This window comes from Pongo abelii, chromosome 15 (genome assembly GCF_028885655.2).
Source record: "Pongo abelii isolate AG06213 chromosome 15, NHGRI_mPonAbe1-v2.0_pri, whole genome shotgun sequence".
NCBI classification, from domain to species: Eukaryota; Metazoa; Chordata; class Mammalia; order Primates; family Hominidae; genus Pongo; species Pongo abelii.
This window is the reverse complement of record NC_072000.2, coordinates 4,197,764-4,219,222: the sequence shown is the minus strand read 5'-3', so window position 1 is coordinate 4,219,222 and position 21,459 is coordinate 4,197,764.

Sequence of the window (21,459 nt, the reverse complement as noted above, 5' to 3'; positions counted from 1 at the left end):
AATGTGGAATGGTATGGAACGGAATGTGGAATGGAATGTGGAAAGGAATGTGAAATGGAATGATGAATGGAATGATGAATGGATTGACGAATCGATTGTAGAATGGAATGGAATGGAATGGAATGCGGAAAGGTATGATATGGAATGTGGAATGGAATGGAACGGAATGTGGAATTGAATCTGGAATGGAATGTGGAATGCATTGGAATGGAACGTAGAACGGAAAGTGGAATGGAAAGGAATGGAAAGTGGAATGGAATGTGGAATTGAATGTGGAATGGAACGTGGAATGGAACGTAGAATGGAATGGAACGGAATGTGGAATGGAATGTGGAATGATATGGAATGGAATGTGGAATGGTATGGAACGGAATGTGGAGTGGAATGTGGAATGGAATGTGGAATGGAATGATGAATGGAATGTGGAATGGAATGTGGAATGGAATGGAAGATGGAATGGAATGTGGAGTGGAATGGAATGGAATGTTTACATGGAATGAAATGGAATGTGGAGTGGAATGTTGAATGGAATGTGGAAAAGAATGGAATGTGGAATGGACGGGAATGAAATGTGGAATGGAATGTGTAATGAAATGGAATGGAAAGGAATAGAATGGAATGGAATGGAATGTGGAATGGAATGTGGAATGGAATCTGGAATTTAATGGTATGTTATGGAATGTGGAATGTAATGGAATGGAATGCAATGAAATGTGGAATGGAATGGAATGCCATTAGGAAAGGAATGGAATCGAACGTAGAATGGAATGGAATGGAATGTGGAATTGTATGATATGGAATGTGGAATGGAATGGAATGGAATGGAAAGGAATGGAATGTGGAATTGAATGGAATGCAAGGTGGATTGTAATGCAATGGACTGTGGAATGGAATGGAAGGTGGAAAGGAATGTGAAATGGAATGTGGACAGCAAAGTGGAATGGAAAGAAATGGAACGTGGAATGGAATGCAATGTGTCGTAAAATGGAATGGAATAGAACGTGGAATGGAACATGGAATGGAATGCAATACAACGTGGAATGGCACGTGGAATTGAATGCGGAATGGAACGTGGAAAGGAATGTGGAATGGAATGGAATGGAAAGCTGAATGGAATGGAATGGAATGTTCAATGCAATGGAATGGAATATGGAATGTAACTTGTAATGCAGTGGAATGGAATGTGTAATGGATCATGGAATGGAACCTCTAACGGAAGGTAGAATGGAACGTGGAATAGAACGTAATGGAACGTCTAATGGAAAGTAGAATGGAAAGTGGCATTTAATGGAATGGAACGTGGAATGGAATGGAATGGAACATAGAATGGAAGGTGGAATGGAAAGTAGTATGGTACTTGGAATGGAATGTGGAATGGAAAGTGGAATGTAATGTGGAATGGAAAGAAATGGAATGTGGAATGGAATGGAATAAAATGTGGAATGGAATGAAATGGATCATTGAATGAAGTGGAATGGAATGTTGAATACAATTTGGAATGGAATGGAAACGAATTCAGAATGTAATGGAATGGAATGGAAAGGAATGTAATGGAATGGAACATAGTGGAACATGGGTCGGAATGTGTAATGGAATTTGGAATGGAATGCAATGGAATGTAGAATGGAATGGAAGGTGGAATGGAATGTGGAATGGAATGGAATGGAATGTTTAAATGGAATGAAATGGAATGTGGAGTAGAATGTTGAAAGGAATGTGGCATGAAATGGAATGTGGAATGGACGGTAATGAAATGTGGAATGCAAAGTGTAATGAAATGGAATGGAAAGGAAGAGAATGGAATGGAATGGAATGTGTAATGGAAAGTGGAATGGAATCTGGAATTTAATTGAATGTTATGGAATGTGGAATGTAATGGAATGGAATGGAATGGAATATGGAATGGAATGGAATGCCATTTGGAAAGGAATGGAATCGAATGTAGAATGGAATGGATTGGAATGCGGAATGGTATGATATGGAATGTGGAATGGAATGGAATGGAATGGAATGTGGAATTGAATGGAATGCGAGGTGGATTGGAATGGAATGGACTGTGGAATGGAATGGAAGGTGGAAAGGAATGTGAAATGGAATGTGGACAGCCAAGTGGAATGGAATGAAATGGAACGTGGAATGGAATGCAATGGGTCGTGGAATGGAATGGAATATAACGTGGAATGGAACATGGAATGGAATGCAATACAACATGGAATGGTACGTGAAATTGAACGCGGAATGGAATGTGCAAAGGAAGGTGGAATGGAATGGGATGGAAAGCTGAATGGAATGGAATGGAATGTTCAATGCAATGGAAAGTGGCATTTAATGGAATGGAACGTGGAATGGAATGGAATAGAACATAGAATGGAAGGTGGAATGAAAAGTAGATTGGAACTTGGAATGGAATGTGGAACGGAAAGTAGAATGTAATGTGGAATGGAAAGAAATGGAATGTGGAATGGAACGGAATGGAATGTGGAATGGAATGAAATGGATCATTGAATGAAGTGGAATGGAATGTCGAATACAATTTGGAATGGAATGGAAAGGAATTCAGAATGGAATGGAATGGAATGGAAAGGAATGTAATGGAATGGAACATAGTGGAACGTGGAAGAGAATGTGGAATGGAATGTGGAATGGAATGCAATGGAATGTGGAATGGAAGGGAATGGATTGTGGAAAGGAATGTGGAACGTAATTGAATGGAAAAGAATGAAATGTGGAAAGAAAAGGAATGGAATGTGGAAAGGAATGTGGAATGGAATGTAGAAAGAAATGTGAAATGAAATGGAATGGCATGGAAAGTGGTATGGAACGTGGAATTTAATGGAATGTGCAAAGGAATGGAAAAGAATGTGAAATGGAATGGCATGGAATGGAATGTGGAATGGTATCAAATGGAAAGTGGAAAGGAATGTAATGGAATGGAATGGAATGGAATGGAATGGAATGTGGAAATAAATGGAATGGAAAGTGGAACGGAATGGAATGGGATGTGGAATGGAATGGAATGGAATTGGAATGGAATGTGAAATGGAATGTGGAATGGAAAGTGGAATAGAAAGAAATGGAACGTGGCATGGAATGGAATGGCAGGTGGAATGGAACGGAATGTGGAACTGAATGGAATGAAATGTGAAATGGAATGGAGTGTAGATTGGAATGGAATGGAATGCGGAATGGAATTGAATGGAAGGCAGAATAGAAAGGAATGGAATGTAGAATGGAAAGGAAGGGAGTGCAATGTGGAATGGAATGGAATTGCTTGTGGAACGGAATGTGGAATGGAACGGAGTAGAATGTGGAGTGGAATCTAGAAAGATATGGAGTGTAATGTGGAATGCAGTGGAATGGAAAGTGGCATGGAGAGGAATGGAAACTGGAATGGAATGTGGAATGGAAAGGAATGGATTGTGAAATGGAATGTGGAATGGAATGTAGAATGGAATGGACAGGAACTTGGAATGGAAAGTGGAATGGAACGTGGAATGGAATGTGGAACGGAATGTGGAAGAGAATGGAATGGAACGTGGAATGGAATGTGGAATAAAATGGAATGGAATGTTGAATGGAAAGGAATGGAATAGAATGGAATGGGGAAAGGAATGTGGAATGAAACGTGGAATGGAATGTGGAATGGAACGGAATGGAACATGGAATGGAATGGAATGCTAGGTAGAATGGAGTGGAATGAAATGTGGAATGGAATGGAACGTGGAATGCAATGGAATGGAAAGTGGAATGGAATGTCGAATGGAAAGGAATGGAATGTGGAATGGAATGCGGAATGGAATGTGGAAAGAAATGGAATGGAATGTTGAATGGAATGTGGAATGGAATGCAATGGAATGTGGAATGGAATGTGGAATGGAATGAGGAATGGAATGGAATCGAATGGAATGTAGAATGGAATGGAATACGGAATGGAATGTGGAATGGAATGGAATGGAACGTGGAATGGAAAGCGGAACGGAATGGAATGGAACGTGGAATGGAAAGTGGAATGGAATGGAATGGAACGTCGAGTGGAATGGAATGGAATGTGGAATACAAAGTGGAATGGAATGGAATGTGGAATGCCATGTGGAATGGAATAGAAAGCAACGTGGAATGGAATATGTAATGGGACCTGGAATGGAACGTGTAATGGAACGTGGAAAGGAACGTGGAATGGAACGTGGAATGGATCGTGGAATGGAATGTGGAATGGAATGGAAAGGAATGTGGTTTGAAAGGGAAAGTAATGGAATGGAATGGAATAGAACATGGAATTGATTGTGCAATGGAAAGTGGCCTGGAACAAGGAATGGAATGTGGAATGGAATGGAATGGAAAGTGGAAGGGAATGTAATGGAACACGGCATGGAAAGGAATGGGACGTGGCATGGAATGGAATGGAACATGGAATGTAATGGAATGTAGAAAGGAAAGGAATGTGAAGTAGAATGGAAAGGCATGGAGTGGAGTGTGGAATGGAATGGAACTGATTGTTGAACGGAATGTGCAATGGAATGGAGTAGAATGTTGAATGGAATGTAGAATGATATGGAGTGTAATGTGGAATGCAGTGGAATGGAAAGTGGAATGCAATGGAATGGAAGGTGGAATGGAATGTGAAATTGAAAGGAATGGATTGTGAAATGGACTGTGGAATGGAATGTGGAATGGAGTGGAAAGGAACGTGGAATGGAAAGTGGAATGGAATGTGGAATGCAATGTGGAATGGAAAGGAATGGAACGTATAATGGAATGTGGAATAGAATGGAATGGAATGTGGAATGGAATGTGGAATGGAACTTGGAATGGATTGGAATGGAATGTGGAAAGGAATATGGAATGGAACGTGGAATAGAATGGAATGGAATGTTTAGTGGAACGTGGAATGCAATGGAATGGAATGTGGAATGGAATGGAATGGATTGTCGAATAGAATGGGATGAAATCTGGAATGGAAAGGAATTGATTGTGGAATGGAATTTGAAATGGAATGGATTAGAATGTGGAATGGAATGTAGAAGGCAACGGAGTGGAAGGTGGAATCGAGTGGAGCAGAAAGTGGAATCGAATGTGGAATGGAATTGTTGGAATGTGGAATGGAATGGAATGGAATGTGGAATGGAAAGTGGAATGGAATGGAAAGGAACGTGGAATTGAATGAGGAATGCACTGGAATGGAAGGTCGAATGGAATGTGGAATGAAATGGAATGCAATGTGGAATGGAATGGAAAGGAATGTGGAAAGAAATGTGGAATGGAATAGAAAGTAATGCGGAAAGGAACGTAGAATGGAATGGAATGTGGAATGGATTGTAGAATGGAATATGGAATGGAATGTGGAGTGGATTGTGGAATGGAAAGTGGAATGGAATGTGGAATGGAATGAAATATGGAGTGGAATATGGAATGGAATGAAATGGAATGCGGAATGGAATGTGGAATTGAATGGAATATAATGTGGAATGGAATGTGGAATGGAATGTGCATTGGAATGTGGAATGTAAAGGAATGGAATGTGTAATGGAATGTGTAATGGAATGTGGAAATGAAAGAGGAATGTAATATGGAATTTAACGTGAAATATAATGGAATGGAACATGGAATGGATCCTGGAATGGAAGGTGGAATGGAATAGAAAGGAAACTGGAATGGAAAGTGGAATGGATTGTGGAATGGAATGTGGAATGGAACATGAAATGGAACAGAATGGAACGTGGAATGCAAAGGAAAGGAATGTGGAATGGAACGTGGAAAGGAATGGAATGGAACGTGGAGTGTAATGGATTGGAATGAGGAATCGAACGTGGAATTGAATGGTATGGAACGTGGAATGGAATGGAATGGAATGAAATGTGGAATGCAATGGAATGCAATGTGGAATGGAATGTGGAATGTAACGTGGAATGGAATGGAATTGAATGGGGAAGGGAATAGAATAGAATGGAATGCAGAATGGAATGGGATGGAATGTGGAATGGAATGTCGAATGGAATGGAAAGGAATGTGGATTGGAATGTGGAATGTAATGTGGAATGGAATGGAATGGATTGTGGAATGGAATGGAATAGAATGTGGAATTCAACGTCCAATGCATTGCAATGGAATGAGGAATGGATTGGAAAGGAACATGGAATGGCATGGAATGGAATGTGGAAGGGAACGTGGAATGGAACTTAATGGAACGTGGAAAGGAATGGATTCGAATATGGAATGCAATGTGAAATGCAGCGTGCAATGGAAGGGAATGTGGAATGGAATGTGGAATGCTATGGAATGTAGAATGGAATGTGGAATGGGAGGTGGAACAGAATAAAATGTGGAATGGAATGTGGAAGGGAACGTAGAATGGAATGGAATGTGGAAAGGATTGTGTAATGGAATTTGGAATGGAATGTGGAATGGAATGTGGAATGAAATGGATTGAAATATGGAATGGAATGTGGAATGGAATGGAATGGAAACGAATGGAATGTGGAATGGAATGGAATGGAACGTGGAATGGAATGGACAAGAAAGTGGAAAGCAATAGAATGGAATGTTGAATGCAAAGTGAAATGGAATGGAATCGAATGTTTAATGGAATGGAATGGAATGTGGAATGGAGTGAAATACAAAGTGGAATGGAATGTGGAACGGAATGTAAAGGAATGGAATGTGGAATGCTATGTGCAATGGAATGTGGAATGAAACGTGCAATGGAGGGTGAAATGGAAAGAAATGGAATGTGGAATGGATAGTGGAATGGAACACGAAATGGAACATGGAATGGAATGTGGAATGGAATGGAATGGAAAGTGGAATGGAACATGGAATGGAACATGGAATTCAATGTAGAATTGAACGTGGAAGGGAAAGTGGAATGGAATGCAAACAAACATGTAAATTAACATGAAATGGATTGTGGAAAGTAATGGAAAGAAATGTTGAACGGTAAGAAATGGAATGTGGAATGGGATGCAAAGGACTGGAATGTGTACTATAATGGAAGTGATAGGAATGTGGAATGGAATGGAATGGAATGGAATGTGGACTTGAATGGAACGGAAAGGAATGTAATGGAATGTGGAATAGAATGTGGACTGGAATGTCATTGAAAGTGGAATGGAATGGATAACAAGGTGGAAAGGAATGCAATGCAATGTGGAATAGAATGGAATGGAATGTATATTGGATTGGAATGGAAAGTGGAATAGAATGGAATAAAATGGAATATGGAAAGGAATGGAATGGAATGTGGAATTGATAGCAATGGAATGGAATGTGGACTGGAATGGAATGGAAAGTGGAATGGAATGCAATGGAATGTGGATTGTCAAGGAATGGAATGTGGAAAGCAATATTGAATATAATTGAAAGGAATGGAATGTGGAATGGAATGGAACATGTAATGTAATAGAATGTGGGATGGAATGGAATGGCATGTGGAAATGTGGAATGGAATGGAATGGAAAGGAAAGTGAAATGCAATGGAATGGAATGTGGAATGCAATGGAATCGAATCTGCAATGGATTGTGGAATGGAATGGAATGGAATTTGGAACGGATTTGAAAGGAATGTGGAATGGAATGAGGAAGGGAATGGAATGCAATGGAATGTGATGTGGAATGGAATGGAATGGTATGGAATGTGGAGTAGAGTTGAATGGAACGTGGAATTGAAAGGAATGTAATGTGGAATGGAATGGAATGTGGTTTGCAATGGAATGTGGAATGGAATGAAATGGAATGTGCCATGGAATGGAATGGAATGCGGAATGGCATAGATTGGAATCTGGAATGGAATGGAATGTGGAATGGAATGGAATGGAATGTGGAATGGAATTTGCAATGGAACAGAAAGGAATCGAATGGAATTCAGAATGGAATGGAATGTAATGCAGAATGGAATGGAATGGAATGTCTAATGGAATCGAATGGAATGGAATCTGGAATGGAATGGAATGGAACATGGAATAGAATGGGGAATGGAATGCAATGTGGAATAGAATGTGGAATGGAATGGAATGGAATGTGGAACGGAATGGAATGGAATGTGTAATGTAATGGAATGGAATGGAATGCAAGGTGGATTGGTATGGAATGGAACGGAATATGGAATGGAGTGTGGAATTGATGGAATGGAATGTGGAAAGGAATTTAATGGAATGTAGAATGGAGTGAAATGGAATAGAAGGGAATGAAATGGAATGGAATGGAATGTGGAATGGAATGGAATGGAATTTGTAGTGGAATGGAATGGAATGGAAACGAAGGTGGAATGGAAAGGAATGTGGAATGGATATTTGATTGGAATGGAATGGAATGTGGAATTAATTGTAATGGAAACTGGAATGGAATGGGGAATGGAATGGAATGGAATGTCGAATGGAATGTAGAATGAAATTGAAGGGAATGGAATGGAATGGAAGGGAAGGTGGAATGGAACGGAATGGAATGTGGAATGTGGAATGTAATGTGGAATGGAATGGAATCGAATGTGGAATGCAAAGTGGAAAGGAAAGGAAAGGAAAATGGAATGGAATGCAACATGGAATGGAATTAAATGCAATGGAATGTGGAATGGAATGCATAATGGAATGGAATGGAATGTGTAATGGAATGTAATGGAATGTGGAACGTATTGGAATGGAATGAGGAATTGAATGTGGAAAGGAATGGAATGGAATGTGGAATGGAATGGAATGGAATTTGGAATAGAATGTGGAATGAAATGGAATGAAAAGTTGGATTGAATTTGGAAAGGAATGGAATGGAATGGAATGGAATGGAATGGAATTGAATATGGAATTGAATGGAATGGATTGTGGAATGGAAAGAAATAGAATGGAATGCAAAGTGGAATGGAGTGGAAGGGAATGTGGAATGGAAAGGAATGGAATGTGGAATGGAAGGTGGCATTGAATGGAATGGAAGTTGGAATGGAATGTGAATTGGAACGTGAAATGGAATGTGGAATGGAATGTGGAATGGAATGGAATGGAATGTGGAATAGAATGTGGAATGGAATGGAATGGAATGTGGAGCCGAATGCAATGGAATGGAATGGAATGTGGAAGGCAATGTGGAATCGAATGGAATGTAATGTGGAATTCAATGTGGAATGGAATTCAATGGAATGGAAAGAAATATGGAATGGAATGGAATGGAAAGCGGAATGGAATGGACTGTATTTGAATATAATGTGCAATGGATTTTAATGGAATGTGGACGGGAATGGAATAGAATGTGGAATGGAAACAGGAATGGAAAGGAATGGAATGTGGAATGGAATGGAATGGCATGTGGAATGGAGTTGAATCGAATGGAAAAGAATGGAATGTGGAATGGAATGGAGTGTATTCTGGAATGGAATGGAATGGAATTCAATGGAAGGTGGAATTGAATGGAATTTGGAATGGAATATGGAGTGGAATGGTATGAAATGTGGAATGTAATCTAACGGAATGTGTAATGTAATGGAATGGAATATGGAATGGAATGTGGAATGGAATGGAATGGAATGTGGAATGGAATGTAGAATGGAATGGAATGGAATGGAATTGAATGGAATGCAATGAAATGTTGAATGTAATGGAATGGAATGGAAGGTGGAATGGAATGGAAAGGAAGGTGGAATGGAATGGAAAGGAATGGAACGTGGAGTGCAATGGAGTGGAATGTGACCCGGAATGTAATGGAATGTGGAATGGAATGTGGAATGGAACGTGGAATGCAACGTGGAATAGAACGTGGAATGGACTGTGGAATGGAATGTGAAATGGAATGTGGAATGGAAAGGAATGTGGAATGTGGAAAGGAAAGGAATAGAATGTGAAATGGAATGGAACGGATTGTGAAATAGAATGGAATGGAATGTGGAAAGGAATGGAATGGAACGTGGAATGGATTGGAATGGAATGTGGAATGGAATGGAATTGAGAGAGGAATGGAAGTGAGTGGAATGTGGTATGGAATGCAATGGAATTGAATGGAATGGATTGTGGAATGGAATGGAGAGGAGTGGAATGCAATGAGAACTGGAATTGAATGGAATGTATCGTGGAATGGAATGTAATCAATAGTGAAATGGAATGTAGAATGGATTAGAATGCAATGGAATGTGGAATGGAATGGAATGAAAAGTAATGGAATGTGGAATGGAATGTGGAATGGAATGTGGAATGCAATGGGATGGAATGTGTAACGGAATGTACAATAGAAAGTGGAATGGAATGTGGAATAGAATGGAATGGAATGTGGAATGGAATTTGGAATGGAATGGAATGGAATGTGGAATGGGACGTGCAATGGAATGGAATGGAATGTGGAAGATGAATGTTGACAGGAACAGAATGGAATGGAATGTGGACTTGAATGGAATTGAACGGAATACGGAATGGAACGGAATGTGGAATGGAATGTGGAATGGAATGGAATAGAATGAGGAATGGAATGGAATGCATGGAATGTGGAATGGAATGTAGAATGGAATGGAGTGGAATGTGTAATGGAATGTGCAATGGAATGCAATGGAATATGGGTTTGAATGTGAATTGGAATGGAATGGAAAGTGGAATGGAATGTTGTCGGGAATGAAATGGAATTGAATGTGGAAAGGAATGGAATGGAATGTGGAATGGAATGGAATGCAACGTGGAATGGAACGTGGAATGGAAAGTGGAATGGAACGTGGAATGGAACGTGGAATGCAATGTGGAAAGGAACATGGAATAGAACGAGGAAGTGAATGGAATGGAATTGTATGTGGAATAGAATGCAATGGAATGTGGATTGGAATGTAAAGGAATGTAAAATGGAATGGAATGGAAAGAGGAATGTAATGGAATGGATTGGAATGTGGTCTGGAATGGAAAGGAATGGAATGTGAAATGGAATGGAATGAAATGTGACACGGAATCTCGAAAGGAATGGAATGGAATGGAATGTGGAATGGAATGGAATGGAAAGGAATGGAACGTGGAATCGGATAGATCGAAGGTGGAATGGAATGTGAAATGGAATGGGATGGAATGTGGAAAGGAATCTGGAATTGAACGTGGAATGGAATTTCGAATGGAAAGCAATGGAATGTGGAATGGAATGTGGAATGAAATGTGGAATGGAATGGAATGGAATGGAAAGGAATGTGGAATGGAATGGAATGGAATGTGGAATGGAATGGAATTGGATTGAATGGAATCTGGAATGGAGTGGAATGGAATGGAATGGAATACAATATGGAATGGAATGGAATGGAAAGTGGAATGAAAGTGGAAGGATATGGAATGGAATGTGGAATGTAATGGAATGGAATTGAATGTGGAATGGAATGGAATGGAACGTGGAATGGAAAAGAATGGAATCTCGAATGGAAGGTAGAATAAAGTATGATGTAATGTGAAATGGAATGGGATGGAATGTGGATTGGAAGGGAATGTGGAATGCAATGGAATGGAAAGTGGAATGGAAAGTGGAAGAGAACGTGGAATGGAATTTGGAATGCAAATTGAAATGGAATGTGGCATGGAATTTGGAATGGAACGTGGAATGGAACATGGAATGGAACGAGGAATGCAACGTGGATTCGAATGGAATGGAACGTGGAATGGAAAGTGTAACGGAAAGTGGCATGGAACTTGAAAGGTGGAGTAGAATGGAATGGAACGTGGAATGGAAACTGGAATGGAATATGGAACGGAATGGAATGGAATCTGTAATCACATGGAATGGAAGGTTTATTGGAATGGAATGGAAAGGGGAATGGAAAGTGGAATGGAGCATGGAATGGAACGTGCAATGAAACATGGAATGGAATGGAATGGAACGTGGAATGGAATGTTGAATGGAATGGAATGGAATGTTCAATGGAATGGAATGGAATGTTGATAGGAATTGAATGGAATGGAATGTGGAATGGAATAGAATGGAATGGAATGTGGAATGGAATAGAATGGAAGGGAAGGCGGACTTTAATTGAATATAATTGAATGGAAGGTGGAACTGAATGGAGTGGAATGTGGAATGGAATGGAATGGAATGTTTAACGGAATGGAATGGAATGTGGAATAGATTGTGGAATGGAATGGAATTTTAAACGGAATGTTTAATGGAAAGAGGAATAGAAAGTGGAATTGAACGTGAAACAGAATGGAATGGAAGGTGGAATGGAACGTGGAATGGAATGGAATGGAACTTGGAAAGGAATGAAATGGAAGGGAATGGAATGTGCAATGGTATGGAATAGAATGAAATCGAATGAAACATGGAATGGAACGTGGAATAGAATGTGGAATGGAATGGAATGGAATGTGGAATGTAATGTTGAATGTAATGTGGAATGGAACATGAAATGGAACGTGGATTGGAACGTGGAATGGGATAGAATGGAATGTGGAATTGAATGGAATGGAATTTGGAATGGCAAGGAGTGCAAAGTGGAATGGAATGTGGAGAGGAAAGAAATGGAAAGGAATGTGTTATGGAATGGAATGGAACAGAATGGCATGTGGAATGGAATGGAAAGTGGAATGGAATGGAAAGGAAAGTGAACTGGAATGTGGAATGGAATGGAATGTGGAAAGGAATGGATTGTGGAAAGAAACAGAATGGAACGTGAAATGGAATGTAGAATGGAATTTAATGGAATGTGAAGAGGAATGGAATGGAGTGTGGAATGCAATGGAATGGAATGTATAATGGAATGTGTAATGGAATGGAATGGAATATGGAATGGAATGTGGAATAGAATGGCGTGCAATTCAGTGGAAATTGGAATGGAATGGAAGGGAATGGAATGTGGAATGGACTGCGGAATGGAATGGAATCGAATGTGGAATGGAATGTGGAATGGAATGGAATGGAACGTGGAATTGTACGTGCAATGGAACGTGGAAAGGAACGTTGAATGGAACGTGGAATGGAAATTGAAATGTAATTTGGAATGGAATGGAATGGAAAGTGGAGTGGAATGAAATGGAATGTGGAATGTAATGAAAGGGAAACTGGAATGGGATGTGGAATGGAATAGAATGGAATGTGGAATGGAATGTGCAATGAAATGGATTGGAACGTGGAATGGAACGTGGAAATGAACGTGGAGTGGAACGTGGAGTGGAACGTGGAATGGAACGTGGAATGGAACTTGGTATGGAATGGAATAGAATGTGCAATGTAACAGAATGGACTGGTATGTGGAATGGATGGTGTAATGGAATAGAATGGAATGTGGAATGAAATGCAGAATGAAATGGAAAGGAATTTGCAAAGGAATGAAACAGAATGTGTAATGCCACGTGGAACGCAATGGAAAGTAATGTGGAATTTAACGTGGAATGGAATGTGGAAAGGAACGTGGAATGGACTGGAACATGGAAAGGAATGTGGAATGGAACGTGGAATGGAATGGAATGTGGAAAGGATTCTGGAATGAAATGTGGAATGGCATGTGGAATGAGATGGAATGGAATGTTGAATGGAACGTGGAATTAAATGGAATGGAATGTGGAATGGAAGGTGGAATGAATTGTGGACAGCAAAGAGGAAAGGAATGTAGAATGCAACGTGGAATGGAATGCAATGTGGAAAGGAATGTTGAATTGTTCATGGAATGAAAGGGATTGATTAATGGAATGTGGAATGGAATGATCAATGGAATGGAAGGGAAGGCGGAATGGAATGTGGAATGAAACGGAATAGAATGCAGAATAGAATGGAATGGAATGAGGAATTCAAGGTGGAATAGAATGCAAAGGAATGTGGAATGGAACGCGGAATGGAAAGTGGAATGGGAAGGGGAACAGAATGAAATGTGATATGTAATGAGAAATATAATTGAATGTAATGTGGAATGGAAAGTGGAATGGAATGCAATGCGGATTGGAATGGAATGCTATGTGGAATGGAATAGAATGGAATATGGAATTGAATGGAAAGCAAAGTTAAATGGAATGGAATTGAATGTGGAATTGAATGGAATGGAATGTGGAATGGAATGGAATGGAATGGAATGGAATACGGAATTGAATGGAATGCAATGTGGAAAGGAAAGGAATGGAATGTGGAATGGAATGGAAAGGAATGGAATGTGGAATTTAATAGAATGGAAACTGGAATGGAATGTGGAATGGAATGGAATTTGGAAAGGAATGGAATGGAAGGTGCAATGGAATGGAATGGAATAGAATGTGTAATGGAATGGAATGGTTTGCGGAATGGAATGGAATGGAATGTGGAATGGAATGGAATGGTATGCGGAATGCAATGGAATGGAGTGTGGAATGGAATGGAATGTAGTGGAATGGGGAATGGAATGTGGAATGGAATGTGGAATGGAATGGAATAGAACATGGAATGGAAAGGAATGGAACAGAATGTGGAATTGAATGTGAAATGGAATGGAAAGGAATGTGGAAAGGAATGGAATATAATGTGTAATTGAAAGTGGAATGGAATGGAATGGAATGTGGAATGGAATGTGTAATGAAATGAAATAGAATGTGGAAAGGAAGAGAATGGAATGTGGAATGGAAAGTGGAATAGAATGGAATGGAATGTGTAATGCAACGTGGAATGGAACGTGGAATGGAATGTGGAATGAAATGGAATGTGGAATGGAATCTGGAATAGAATTGAATGGAATGTGGAATGGAAGATGGACTGGAATGTGTAATGGAATGTGGACTGAAATGTGGAATGGAACATGGAATGGAACGTGCAATGGAATGGAATGGAATGCTCAATGGAAATTGGAATGGAACGTAGAATGGAACGCGGAAGGAAATGTAATGGAATGGAACGGAATGTGGAATATAATGTAATGGAATGTGGAATGCCATGGAATGGAATGTGGAACGGAAAGTGGAATGGAATGGAATGGAATGGAACGGAATATGTTATGGAATCGAGTGGAATGGAATGGAAAGGCATGTGGAATGGAATGGAATGTGGAATGGAATGCAATGGAATGTAGAATCGAAAGCGGAATGGAAGGGAATGCGGAATGGAATGGAAAGGAATGTGGAATGGAATGTGGAATGGAATGTGAAATGGAATGGAACGGAATTTGGAATGCAATGGAATGGTATGTGGAATGGAATGTGGAAAGAATGGAATGGAATGTGGAATGGAGTGGAATGGTATGTGAAATTGAATGTGTAGTGGAATGGAATGGAACGGAATGGAATGTGTAATGGAATGGAATGTGCAATGGAATGGAATGGAATGCAGAATGGAAAGGAATGGAATGGAATGTGGAAGGCAAAGGAATATAAAGTAGAAAGGAATGTGGAATGGAATGTTGAATGGAATGAGGAATGGAATGGAATGGAAGGTGTATTGGAATGTGCAGTGGAATGGAATGGAAACTCCAAAGGAATGTGGAACGAAATTGTACAAAATATGGAATGCAATGGAATGGAATGTGGAATGGAACGTGGAATGGAATGGAATGGAATGGAATGGAATGGAATGTGATTTGGCACGGAATGGAATGGAATGGAGTGGAATGGAATGGAATGGAATGGAATGGAATGGAATAGAATGGAATGGAATGTGAAACGGAATGGACCGGAATGTGGAATGGAATGTGGCATGGAATGGAATGGGATGCGGAAAGGAATGTGGAATGGAATGGAATGGAACTTGGAATTGAACGTGTAATGGAATGTGGAAAGGAATGTGGAAAGGAACATGGAATGGAGTTTGGAATGGGACGTGGAATGGAATGGAATGGAACATGGATTGGAACGTGGAAAGGAACATGGAATGGAACGTGGTATGGAATGGAATGGAATGTGAAATGTCACAGAATGGAAAGGTAAGTGGAATGGATGGCAGAATGGAATAGAGTGGAATGCGGAATACAATGTGGAATGAAACGGAATTTAATGTGGAAAGGAATGGAATGGAATGTCTTATGCCACGTGGAATGTTATGGAAAGGAATGTGGAATTTAACGTGGAATGGAATATGGAAAGGAATGGAACGTAATGGAAAGTGGAATGGAATGAGGAATGGAAAGGAATGCAATGGAATGGAATGTGGAATGGAATGGAGGGGATGGAATGTGGAATGGAATGGAGGGGATGGAATGTGGAATGGACTGTGGAATGGAATGGAATGGATTTTGGAAGGGAATGTGGAATGGAATAGAAAGGAACGTGGAATGGAACATGGAAAGCAACGTGGAATGGAACGTGGAATGGAACGTGGAATTGAACGTGGTATGGAATGGAATGCAATGTGCAATGGAACAGAATGGAATGGTATGTGGAATGGATGGCACAATAGAATAGAATGGAATGTGGAATGCAATGCAGAATGAAATGGTATGGAATGTGGAAAGGAATGGAATGGAATATGCTATGACACGGGGAATGGAATGGAAAGGGATTTGGAATGGAATGTGGAATCGACTGTAATGGAATGGAATAGAATGGAATTTGTAAAGGAATGGAATGGCATGCAATGTGGAAAAGAATGGACTGGAGTGTGGAATGGAAAGGAATGGAACGTGTAATGGAATGGAATGTGGAATGGAAAGGAATGGAATTGAATGTGGAATGGAATTGAATGCAATGTGGAATGCAATGGAATTCAATGTGGAATGGAATGGAATGTAATATGGAATGGAATTGAATGCAATGTGGAATGCAATGGAATTCAATGTGGAATGGAATGGAATGTAATATGGAATGGAATTGAATGCAATGTGGAATGCAATGGAATGGAATGGGGAATGGAATGGAATGGAATGTGGAATGATATGTGGAATGGAAAGGAATGGAATGGAATGGAATGGGGAAAGGAATGGAATGGAATGGAATGGGGAAGGGAATGGAATGGAATCTGGAATGAAATGTGGAATGGAATGGAATGGAAGGTGGAATGGAATGTGGAATGGAAAGGAATGGAATGTGGAATGGAATGTGGAATGGAATTGAAAGGAATGGAATGAAATTTGGAATGGAATGGAATGGAATGGAAAGGAATGTGGAATGGAATCGAATATGGATTGGGGTGCCATGCAATGTGGAATGGAATAGAATGGAATGGAATGTGGAATGGAATGGAATGGAATGTGGAACGGAATGGAATGGAATGTGGAATGGAATGGAATATGCAGTGGAAGGGAATGGAATGTGCAATGGAATATCGAATGGAATGGAACGCATTGGAATGGAAGGTGGAAGGGAAAGTAATGGAGTGTGGAATGGAAGGGAACAGAATGTGGAACGGAGTGGAATTGAATGTAGAATTCAATGGAATGAATCGTGGAATGGAACGTGGATTGGACAATGGAATGGAACGTGAATGGAATGGAATGGAACTTGAAATGGAACGTGAGATGGAACGCAGAATGGAATGGATTGGAATGGAATGGAATGGAATGGAATGTGGAATGGAATGGAATGGAAGGTGGATTGGAATGGAATGGTATTTGGAACGGAATTTGGAATTTAATGGAATGTAATGCAATGGAATCTGGAATGTAATTGAATGTGGAATATAATTGAATGCAACGTGGTGTGAAATGGAATGGAATGTGGAATGAAATGGAATGGAATGTGGAATGGAAGGGAATGGAAGGTGGAATGGAATGAAATGCAACGTGGAATGGACTGTGGAATGGATTGGAATGGAAAGTGGATTGGAATGTGGAATGGAATGGAAAGGAATGTGGAATGGATGTGGAATGGATTGGAAAAGAATGGAAATTAATGGGGAAGGCATTGTGGAATGGATTAAAATGGAATATGAAATGGAATGTGAAAAGGAATGGAATGGAATGGAAAGGAATGTGGAATGGAATGGAATTTAAATAAGAATGGAATGGAATGGAATGCAATGAGGAATGGATGGGAACGGAATGGAATGGAATAGAATGGAATGTGGAATGGAATGCAATGGAATGCAAAGTGGAATGGATTGGAATGGAATGGAATTGAATGGAATGCGGAATGGAATGGAATGGAATGTGGAATGGAATGGAATGTATAGGAATGTGGCATGGAATGGAATGGAATGTGGAATGGAATGAGAAATGGGACGGTTTGGAACGTGGAATGCAATGTGGAATGGAATCGAATGGAATGTGGAATGGAACGGAAAGGAATGGAATGTGGAATGGAATGCAACTGAATGTGGAATGGAATGGAATCTAATGGAATGTGGAAAAGAATTTGGAATTGAATGGAAAGGAATGGAATGGGATGTGGAAAGGAATGGAATGGAATGTGGAATGGAATGGAATGTGGAATGGAATGGAATGGAATGTGGAATGGAATGAAATGGAATGTGGAATGGAACGTGGAATGGAATGAAATGGAATGTGGAATGCAATGTGGAATGGAATGAAATGGAATGTGGAATGGAATGTGGAATGGAATGAAATGGAATGTGGAATGGAATGTGGAATGGAAAGGAATGGAATGAGGATTGGATTGTGGTATCGAATGGAGGGGAAAGTGTAATGGAATGGAATGGAATATGGAATGGAATGGAATGGAATGTGGAATGGAATGTAATTCAATGTTGAATGGAATGGAATGGAAAGTGGAAATCAATGGAAAGGATCGTGGAATGGAATGTGTAATGGAACGTAGAATGGAATGGAATGTGGAATGGAATGGTATTGAATGTGGAATGGAATGGAATGGAATGTGGAATTCAAAGGAATCGATCGTAGAATGGAATGTGCAATGGAACGTGGAATGGAATGGAAATTAACGGCGAATGGACGATGGAATGGAACGGGGAATGGAATGAAAAGGAACGGAACGGAATGGAATGGAATGGAGTGGAAGGTGGAATGGAATGGAATTCAATGTGGAATTGAATATAATGGAATGCGGAATGGAATGGAATGGAATGTGGAAAAGAATGGAATGGAACGTGGAATGGAATGTGGAAAGGAATGTGGAATGGAATGGAATGGAAAGGAATGGACTGTGGAATGGAATGGAATGGAATGTGGATTGTAATGCAATGTAATGGAATGCAATGTGAAATGGAATGTGAAATGGAATTTGGAATGGAATGTGAAATGGAATGTGGAATGCAATGTGAAATGGAATGAAACGCAAAGTGGAATGGAATGGATTGGACAGTGAAATGGAGTGGAATGCAAGGTGTAATGGATTGTAGAATGGAACGTGGAATGGAATGTGGAATGGAATGTGGAATGGAATGGAATGGAATGTGGTGTGGAATGTGGTGTGGAATATGGAATGGAATGATAAGGAATGTGGTATGGAATGTGGAATGGAATGGAATGGAATGTGAAATGGAATGTGGAAAAGAATGAGAATAGGAATTTGGATTGGAATGTGCAATGGAATAAAATGGAAATTGTAATGTAATTGAATGGAATGGAATTTGATGGGGAATGGAAAGTGGAGTGGAATGGAATGCAAAGTGAAAAGGAATGTGGAAAGGAATGTGAAATGTAATGTGGTATTGAATGTGGAATGGAATGAAGTGGAAAGTGGAATGGAATGGAAAGGAATGGAATTTAATGTGGAATGGAACGTGGAAATGAATATGGAATGGAATGGAATGGAATGTGGAATGGAATGTGGAATGGAATGGAATTGAAGGCGGAATGGAAAGGAATGGAATTTAGAATGCAATGGAACTGAATGGAATGGAATGTGGAATGTAATGGAGGGGAATTTGGAAGGGAATGTGGAATGGAATGGAATGGAAAGTGAAATGGAATGGAGTGGAATGTGAAAGGGAATGTGGAATGGAATGGAATGGAATGCCGAATGGAATGTGTAATGGAGTGTGGAAAGCAATGTGGAAAGGAATGGAATGGAATGTGGAATGGATTCTGTAATGGACTGTGGAATGGAATGTGGAAAGGAATGGAATGGAATTTGGAAGGGAATATGAAATGTAACGTGAAATGAAACGGAATGGAATGTGGAAAGGAATGTGGAATGGAATGTGCAATGGAAAGGAATGGAATGTGGAATGGAATGGATTGGATTGTGGAATGGAATGGAATGGAATATGCATTGGAATGAAATCGAAAGGGTAATGGAATGTTTAATGGAATGTGGAATGTAATGGAGTGGAATGTGGAATGTAATGAGCAATAGAATGGAATGAATTGTGGAAGGGAATGTTGAATGGAACGTTCAAAGGAAAATGGAATGGAATGTTGAATGGAATGTGTAATGGAACGGAATGTAATGTGGAATGGAATGTGGAACGACATGTGGAAAGGAAAGTGGAATGGAATGGAATGGAATGTGGAATGAAACGAAGAATGGAATGGAATGGAAGGTGGAATGGAACGTGGAATGGAACGTGAAATGGAAAGTGTATTGGAGTGTGGAATGGAATGGAATGGAATATGGAATGGAATGGAATGGAATGCGGAAATGAATGTAGAATGGAATGTGGAATGGAACGGAATGGAATGCGGAATGAAATGTGGAATGGAATGTGGAACGCAACGGAACTTCCATTGGAATGGAATGGAATGTGGTATGAAATATAATGGAATTTGGAATGGAATATGGAATGGAAAGTAATGGAATGTGGAATGGATTGTGGAATGGAATGGAGTGGAAAGCGGAATGGAATGGAATGGAATATAAAATGGAATGGAATGGAATGTGGAACGGAATGGAATTGAATGTGGAATGGAACGGAATGGAATGTGGAATTCAATAGAAAAGATGGTGGAATGGAATGTGCAATGTAACGTGGAATGGAATGGAAATTAACGTGGAATGGAATGGAAATTAACATGGAATGGACGATGGAATGGAACGGGGAATGGAATGAAACGGAACGGAATGGAATAGAATGGAAAGGAAGGAGGAATGGAATGGAATTCAATGTCAAATTGAATTTAATGGAATGCGGATTGGAATGAAATGGAATGTGGAAAACAATGGAATGGCACGTGGAATGGAATTTGGAAAGCAATGTGGAATGGAATGGAATGGAATATGGACTGGAAAGGAATGGAATGTGGAATGGAATGGAATGGAATGAGGATTGTAATGCAATGTAATTGAATGGAATGTGAAATGGAAATTGAAATGGAATTTGGAAAGGAATGTTAAACGGAATGTAGAATGCAATGTGAAATGGAATGAAACGCAACGTGGAATGGAATGCATTGGAAAGTGGAATGCAATGGAATGCAAGGTGTAATGGAACGTAGAATGGAACGTGGAATGGAATGTGGAATGGTATGTGGAATGGAATGGAATGGAATGTGGTGTGGAATGTGGAATGGAATGTAAAGGAAAGTGGAATGGAATGTGGAATGGAATGGAATGGAATGTGAAAAGGAATTTGGAAAGGAATGAGAAATGGAATGTTGATTGGAATGTGCAATGGAATGAAATGGAAATTGCAATGGAATGGAATGGAATGGACTTTAATGGGGAATGGAAAGTGGAATGGAAAGTGGAGTGGAATGGAATGCAAAGTGAAATGGAAGGTGGAAAGGAATGT